This window comes from Octodon degus, unplaced genomic scaffold (assembly GCF_000260255.1).
Source record: "Octodon degus isolate 3935 unplaced genomic scaffold, OctDeg1.0 scaffold00020, whole genome shotgun sequence".
In the NCBI taxonomy this organism is placed as follows: domain Eukaryota; kingdom Metazoa; phylum Chordata; class Mammalia; order Rodentia; family Octodontidae; genus Octodon; species Octodon degus.
Window position 1 is genome coordinate 13670042 of NW_004524596.1, and position 8203 is coordinate 13678244.

General features: G+C 39.0%; 1 protein-coding gene across 2 annotated transcripts in view; it reads left to right on the top strand.

Annotated features, from left to right (window-relative positions):
• The window catches only part of Camkmt (calmodulin-lysine N-methyltransferase), a 440203-nt gene that overhangs the window by 121357 nt on the left and 310643 nt on the right, over positions 1-8203 (top strand). The gene's annotated exons all lie outside the window — the stretch shown is intronic.

An 8203-nucleotide genomic window follows, 5' to 3' on the forward strand; every position in this document is an offset into this window, starting at 1 on the left:
TTGAACTCAGGCCCTTGAGCTTGCCAGGCAAGCGCTTATTCTACTGAACCATCTGCCCGGGCCCATAGGTTGTATTTCTTAAAAGTACCTAGTGTATAAGAATTTTTGAAAACAGAAATGAGAGAAACTGAAGATAGATTACAGAGTCTCAGAGGTTGGTTTGTGAAAACAGTCTTCTCCTGATAGAAGCTGTTACCAAGATGTTGCCAAGTTGAGATGGCTGGTTCTTCCATGGCTTGCTGAAGGATGATGGCAAATGTCCCTGGAAGTAGCCACAAGCCCTAGGATTGCTTGGAGAGCAAGGCCCAGTCTGCCACAAGGATGCAAAGATGAACGTGCTCCGCTGTGTAGCAGACTACACTGGGTTTCGAGACCAGATGAAGACTTGCAGCTTTGTGGCCTTTAGGCAGCTACTTCCTGAGGCTAAATCGGGAGCCACCTGGTGAGCCCTGTGGCATATCTCAGACATATTTCATTTACTCATGTAAAGAGATAGTGCCTGACACAAAGTAGCTGCTCAACTTACCAGTCTGCCAGTCTAACACGTTAAAAACAAAAGAGAAAGAAGGAAAAAGTCTACTTGCAGGGCTTGTGATGTTCAGTCTTACTGTGCCTCTCAGAATTGAAAACAGCATTAAGAAAAAACTTTTATATGATCATTTATCTTGCAAGGATACAAGTGTCAGAATCTTTTTTTAACCTAACAATCAGCTTTTGTTGAGTGCTTTAGCAGTTTACAAAAGTTAACTTTCTATTCTCTGTGTGAAGGAGATGAGAAAAATGGATGAAAGGCAATTAGAGATGAATGCTTCCGCAGCAGTATTTGAGAGATTACATTCCTCGCAAGTGGCTCTGGGGCTGGAGGTGTGCGTGGCGTGGCGGTAGAGCATTTGCTTAGCATCCGACAGGTCGCAGGTTCAATTTTTCGTTCTCAGTGAAGAGTAATATGAGGTTTCTAAGGGCTTTAGTGACCAAAATTAAAGAGAAAGACTTGGTATACAAAGGCTGATAGGTTGGATCTTAACTTTCCAAGTATAAGAATAAGTTGTTGAGTCAAAATTGTCACATTGTAGAATTTTAAGTGCCCGAGAAAATTCACTACCAACTTCTTTAGATATATTGTGTGATAGCTTCATAGTCCTGGATTTTGTCTATGCAAAAAATAAAAAAAGGAAAATGTTTAGGAGTAGTACTCTTTTCAGATTCCTTCAGAATTATAGCTGTGAGCACTATGGAAATTCATAAAAATAGTTTTGAAGACTGGCTTTAAATTGCAATAGTTATTGTATATTCAAAGCAGCCACAGAAGCACTTTATTTTCATTTTAAAGATTTACAATTAAAGTGATTTTATGTATACCTCAAATGCCTGATTATATACAAACCCATTACAGGGTTTATGCACACATTAAGTCCCTTCTTATTATGGGGTTTTGTGCACATTAAATTCCTGGTTGTTATAGATTGTTGTTTTTCTTGTTACCATTAAATGTTACATTTTCCTAGGTGATGAAATGTATTATTATTGGGAACATTTATTTTAGTGTGTGTTCTGTATTTTAAAAGAGAAAGGTATTTAAGCAGCAAAGATGTAGCTGTTATGAAATTCATTTTTACAAATAGCTTTCTACAAAATCAGAACAGTACTTTAAAATTACAGCTCAAAGAATCATTTAATCACCACACACCTTGGTGGCTGATAGAGTGGTAAGTGACTCCCCCCCTTGCAATAGGCTATTGATATGCTCACTAAGTGGACCTAAGAGCACTAGTATTTTTTATGTTAGCAAGCCGTGATAGCAAAGTGCTGAAAGTTCAGGGGGCATTTGTCTCCTTTCTCACAAATTCATTTAGACACTAGTCTTGCATGGCAGGCAAACCATACAAATGACTTGAGATAAAATGAAAATAATGGGCTGAGCTGGGTGCTGGGAGTGGTGGTTATGCTGAGCGCACGTCAATGGGCTCGAGCGTGACTCTATGCTAATGCAGGCCTGATGGATCAGCTTTCTCTTTTAGCCTGGAGGACCATTAAGCTCTGGAAGCTAGGTCAAGCTGATAGAGTCCACAAATAGAGCCGTCCGTTAGCTGCAGTAGTTAACTGAGCGTGATTCCTGATGTGCAGAACTAACATTGCTTAACAACTCTTCATCATCAGGACACAGATCAGAAAGAAGATAATAGATTGGGCTTTAATTTGCATAATCAAAGCTCTCATTTTCCACCTATAGATAACATAAGAGTGGAGGCAAAAACACTGACTGCTTCCATTATATTGTTAATCTTAAAGTGCAGCAAATAATTTCCATAAAAATGTAAATAACTTGTTTTAAAAGAAAGGAGTATAATTGAAAGATTTTCTGTGTTATTTCTTTGAAATTAATTTGTAAGCACAGTTGTGTGAGTTAGGTAATAAGGATCTCAGGGATATGAACATAGCTTTTTTTTTTTTTTGTCATTCAACTCAAGCACAAAACTTTGCTCCCTGTATTAAGCCAGATCTGTTTATTTCCTTCCTTCCCTTTTTCCATCCTTCATTTTATTACAACATATTAACTTACAGATTAATGGGTTTTGTTTTGGCAGATTTATACATGTGGACTCTATTTCTTTTAATGTGTGGGTTTTGAAATAGATATAAATAAATACTAAGACCAAACTAACAAAACTTGATCATTTCTTTTTCTTTCAAAGTGCAGAAATTCAAATAATTTATTTCACACCCCGTATTGAAATGAACACCAGGGTGGAAGAATCTAAGAAAATTATTTATTTTCACTGAGCCCAAATGCTAACAGGCTTCTTGCACTATGAGGAAAGGGGTCTTGTGTCCGCTAAAGCTGCTCTTTTCCCTTCTTCTCTCCCCTCTCTTGTTCTGTTTCCTGTTTAGAGATAGGGTTTCCATATATGTCCCAGGCTGTCTCGTACTCTGTGTAGCCCAAGTGGCCACAACACACAATAATCTTCCTGTTTCAGCCTCCTACATTCTGGGATTACAGTCTTGTGCCACTATGCCCACCTACCCTTTTCCGTCTGTGTCTAAACATGCTTAAATGTATGGTGAACAGTTCTGCTTTTGCCTGATTATTCTCATATGTAGTTTCTAAAATTGTAAACTTTTTACTCAAGAATATTAGTTTTACAGTCTTTGCAAAGATAGCTCATAGACTAGGCGTGGTGGTACACACCTGTAATCCCAGTGCTTGGGAGGCTGAAAACAGGAGGTTCACCACGAGTCCGATCTGTGTAGTGAGACACTGTCGACCCTGGACTAAGTACAATAAATACACACACACACACACACACACACACACACACAAGTTCAGATTTTATTGAATTCATATCTTTGTAGTATAGGGAGCTCTTTGTACATACATTTAAAAAATCTTTAGGTCCTCTTTTATTTGGGGCACTGTCTTCGGCGCTGGAGATATGATTATCTTCTTCTTCTTTTTTTTTTTTTTTTTTTTTGCGGAACTGGGGATTGAACTCAGATCCTTGCATTTGCCAGTCAAGCGCTTATCCTGCTGAGCCATCTCCCCGGCCCATGATTATCTTCTTGAAACTGGTTTGTTTGTATAAATTGAGACAGTACACAAGCAAAGATAGAAATTTACAAAGTGGCTTCTTAGGGAAGGCTTCAGCATCCGGGTTGGCTCTGGCTGTGTTTCTGCCTAATGGGGTCAGTGGTCAAGAGTGCTGTTTTCACCCACGGGTTTCCAGACTGTCTCAGCCATGTTTAGCTAGAAGGAATGCCGATGCTTTTCAACAGAAATTAAGTGCCTTTGTGTACTTGCTGCAATTCAGACTGACATGTTCATGAAAAACCTGGTGACATTGTATATGGATTTCTAGGTGCTTATTATATGTGCGCCCTTCTAAGCACTTTGTGAGTTAGTAGAGCAGTACTACTGATTCCCCGGTAAAGAAACTGAGGCAAAGAATTTGGGAAAGTACCAGGAATCAGACTGAGGACCCAAAGCTTGTGGTGCTGTGCCGCTGAGCTCAATTCCCGGCCCAAGGCCACTGAATGGATGGGGTGGGATTAGAACCTCGGCACTTTGGCTACAGAGTCAGTGTTCTTAGTTGTTATTACTCTGTGACAACCTGGTGGAATTTGTTTAGCTGAAAAATATCTTGGGAGGCTGAGGCGTGCAAGTGCCAGAAGGGTGGGGGTGTGCCTGTCTTGTTCACCTCTGTACTTGCATTTACTGGGCGTGTGGGATTCGCCTAGGGTCCCTCTAGAATTAGCTCATTCTGGGTCTGCACAATACTTGTTGTCCTTGTGTTCTGAAAGATCCCATTTCCAAAAATTGAGGAGTTTTTCTTTAGAAGTGAATTGACTACTGGGTGGAAGTATTCTTGCCAACAAAGTGCTCTGAGCAATGCGTACTAGCAGAGGCTTCCATATTTCTACTTCTTTTTTTAAAAAAATTTTTTTATTTATCTTATTTATGTGTGTGTGTGTGTGTGTGTGTGTGTGTGTGTGGCCAGCTCAGCCCACCAGGGGGCGGGGCTGGCTGACATGTGGTGCTGGGGGATTAGAACCGCGGTCCCTGTGCTTTGCTAAGCTTGTTCTAAGTAGGTGCTTTAGACCATCTCACCAGCCATCTCACCAGCCCCCCATATTTCTACTTCTAATACACTTCCTTTTTCTATCTTTGGAGAAATGCTAACACTTTTGTACTAAATTGATATTAAATGATTGAGAGTACAGAAAAGTTTTCATATTTCATGGTTTGTGTTTAGAAAGTAGACATTTAAAAGTTTTGTTAAATGCACATTAACCTCATGTAGAAAATTTAACATAAAAGAAAAGGATAATAAAACACAATGGAGTGCTGGGGGAGATAGCTCAGCAGCATAAGCGCCTGCCTGGCAAGCACGAGGTCCTGAGTTGTTTTTTTTGAGTGGGGGTGGCCTCTCAGGATGCCTTCAGGGCAGGTTTGGTTTGGCTTGAGGATGAGGGGATCCAACCACAGCATCCTGAGCCTGACTGCTTTGTTTCAGCAGGTACTTAAACAAGGGTCCTGAGTTTGATCCCCAGTACCACAAAACACACACAGAGACACTCATACACAATGGACTACTACTGCACCATAAAGAAGGATTTGTAGGGAAATGGATGCACTTTAAATTAATTTTTTTTTTCTTTGGCGGAACCGGGGATTGAACTCAGGCCCTTGCGCTTGCCAGGGAAGTGCTTACTCTACTGAGCCATCTCGCTGGCCCCACACTTTGTAAATATAATACTAAATGTAATAAATCAGACATATAAGCTCAAATACCATGTGTTTTTCTTATATGAGAAATCAAAATATAAAGAATAAAATAAACAATAACTAAAAGAAAACAGAATGATAGATCTAGTACAAATGGGATGAGAACCAAGAGATGGAGGGGGAAGGTGAAGGGGACAGACTAAAGAATTAAGATGTGTCATGTAAGTAGAGCAGATACCCACTGTGAAGGTAGTCATTATGTGTCACAACATGTACTAAGAAATAAATTAAAAAATAAGTCATACTCTTTATCACCCCAAATAATTTATGTTTTTTCTTGTAGGTATTAGTTCTCTATCAAAAATTTTTTTTTCTCTTTTCTTTTTTTTTTTAAGATTGAGTTTTGCTCTGTAGTACAGGCTGGCATTGAACTCACTTGTGCAGCCTAGGTTGGCCTGGAACTCAAGTGATCCTCCTGCCTCAGCTTCCTGAATACTGGGATGACGGGTGTGCACCAGCACAGCCAGCAAAGTTTTGCAATTATTATAGATAAATCTCTACATATATTTAGGCAGTTATTTAGGTTTAAAGAAATGAGTTCATAGTGTGCATATAATTGGATAACCTGAATTTATTTTGCTCAACAATATGACTTGAAAAAATTTTCATAACAATAAACATTACATAGACATCATTATAATTTTTAATGGCTAACATTCTATTGCTTGAATTTATTAATAACTGGCCTCATAATAATAGACCTAATTTCTTACTTTTGTTTTTGGTGTTGCAAACAGCTGTAGTGAACATAAACTGATATATCCTTATGAATTATTTCTCAGTCAAAAGTTGCATTTTTCCATGTCTTGCATAATTTGATATATTATTTGAAGTTATATAAACGCTTGGTAAAGTCCTTGCACGTACTGTTGAAGGAGTAGCTCTGTGCAAGAAGAGCATTATGTAAGGGAATAGAAATACAACTTAGGTCTGGGGCATTTTAAACATGGTTTTAGGTCTGTTACTCCACTTTTCTTTACCTTTTTCTTTTTTTCCTCTGCAATTTGTTAAAGAAACTAAATGATTTGTCCTCTAGATTTCAAATATTGCTCCCAGCATCCCCTGTTGTCATTTAACACGAGCCTCTGTCATCTGCATGCTCTGTACATTGATAGTTAGATCTAGACTGAGCTAATTCAGTTTTGTTCATTTACTTTTCAAGTCACTTTAGAGAGAGTGGCCCCGTGGCCATTAGGCACGCAGTGTGCACAGCCCTTCTTGATCAGAACCAACAGTTCCTATGTTCATGTCTTTTTAGTCATTTAAGTTGCTCCTGCAGTCTGGGTAGAAAAGTACTTCAGAAATTTAAAAATGGTTTTCACAATTATTGGCAAGATTGCAGAGCAGCAAGCCCTAGTTCTTATTTTCCCATCGAGACTGACTTAACCAGTATATGAATCTAACAAGCCTTTATGAAAACTCCAGAAAGCAAATTGCTGCTCTGAAATGCATGGCAGAATGTGTTGGGCATTTTGTCCCAGCAACAAGAAAGTAATTAAAACAGTATTAAAACCTCCCAACAAAAAAACAGGACAGGATGACTTCGTGGGACTATTCTACCAAACATTTCAGAGGGAATTAGCACCAGTACTTCTTAAGCTCTTCCAGAAAATTGAAGAGAGCACTTTCAAATTCACTGTTAGAAGAATTAACCTAATACCCAAGTCAGAAAAGATATGATAAGGAAAGAACTATAGTCTGTTTTCTGTTATGAATATTAATGTAAAAGGCCTCAACTGAGCACTAACAAATTGAATTCAGAGATACACTGGCAGATCTATACGTGATGGCCCAGTAGACTTCTTCCTGGAAGAAAAAAAAATTTTTTTTGTATTTTTAGGGAAGGGTTTACAGGGTGTTTAAGATCTCACTACTAGATCCAACCTGTAGTGATCTGCCTGTTTACAGCCTCCCAAGAGCTGGGATTACTGGCGTGCACCACCATGCCCAGTCTCAGTTGCCATCTCAGTGTACCCCCAGGGGTGGGGCCAGCGTGGCAGGCCCAGGGATTAAATCCCCGGCCCCTGTGCCTGTTTGCAGGCGCTTTAATCTGCTGAGCTATTTGGCCGGCCCTCTTACTGCTTTATATGAGCTTTTTGAATATTAGGGATATTAATCTTTTGTTTTCATGTATTTTTTTAATTTTTATTTATGTATTTGTGTGTGTGTGTGTGTGTGTGTGTGTGTGTGTGTGTGGCCAGCTCAGCCCACCATGGGGCGGGGCCGGCTGGCATGTGGTGCTGAGGGATTGAACGCGGTCCCCCAGTTAAGGGTGCTTTGTTAAGCTTGTTCTAAGTAGGTGCTTTAGACCACTGAGCCATCTCACCAGCCCCATGTATTGTTAGTGTTTATTCCCCAGCTGTTTACCTTTCATGCTTTAAAAATTTGTTTTAAAATTGTAGATAAACACCAGATATTCTATCATGATTTATAATCCCATGAAATATTATTTATCATTAAATTACTTAAGTTACATTAATTATATATGGAATACTTTAAAACACTGAGGTAAAAATTAAAATATTGGTCATGAGAATTCTTGAGCTATGAGACCTCAAAATTATAGGGAGAGTTTGTACAAAGATGAACAAAGATGTATATAAATTTAAAGGTAGTAGGTGATAGCCAGATCAGTTAGAGTTCCTACGTGGGGCAATGTGAAGTAGTCCAAAAACTAAAATGTTTTGGGGCCAGGGGGATAGCTGACTGGCATGTGCAAGGTCCTGAGTTCAATCCCTGATATCACACACACACACACATATACACACACTAAATAAAATGTTATGGATGATATATACTGACAAAGTGTACATGATATAGAATGTAGGAGTGGTAAATGGAAGTTACTTTTAGCTGCTACACATATTTATATGCAGAAACATTTGTATCTACACATACATATATATTTCTGTGTATGTCTGA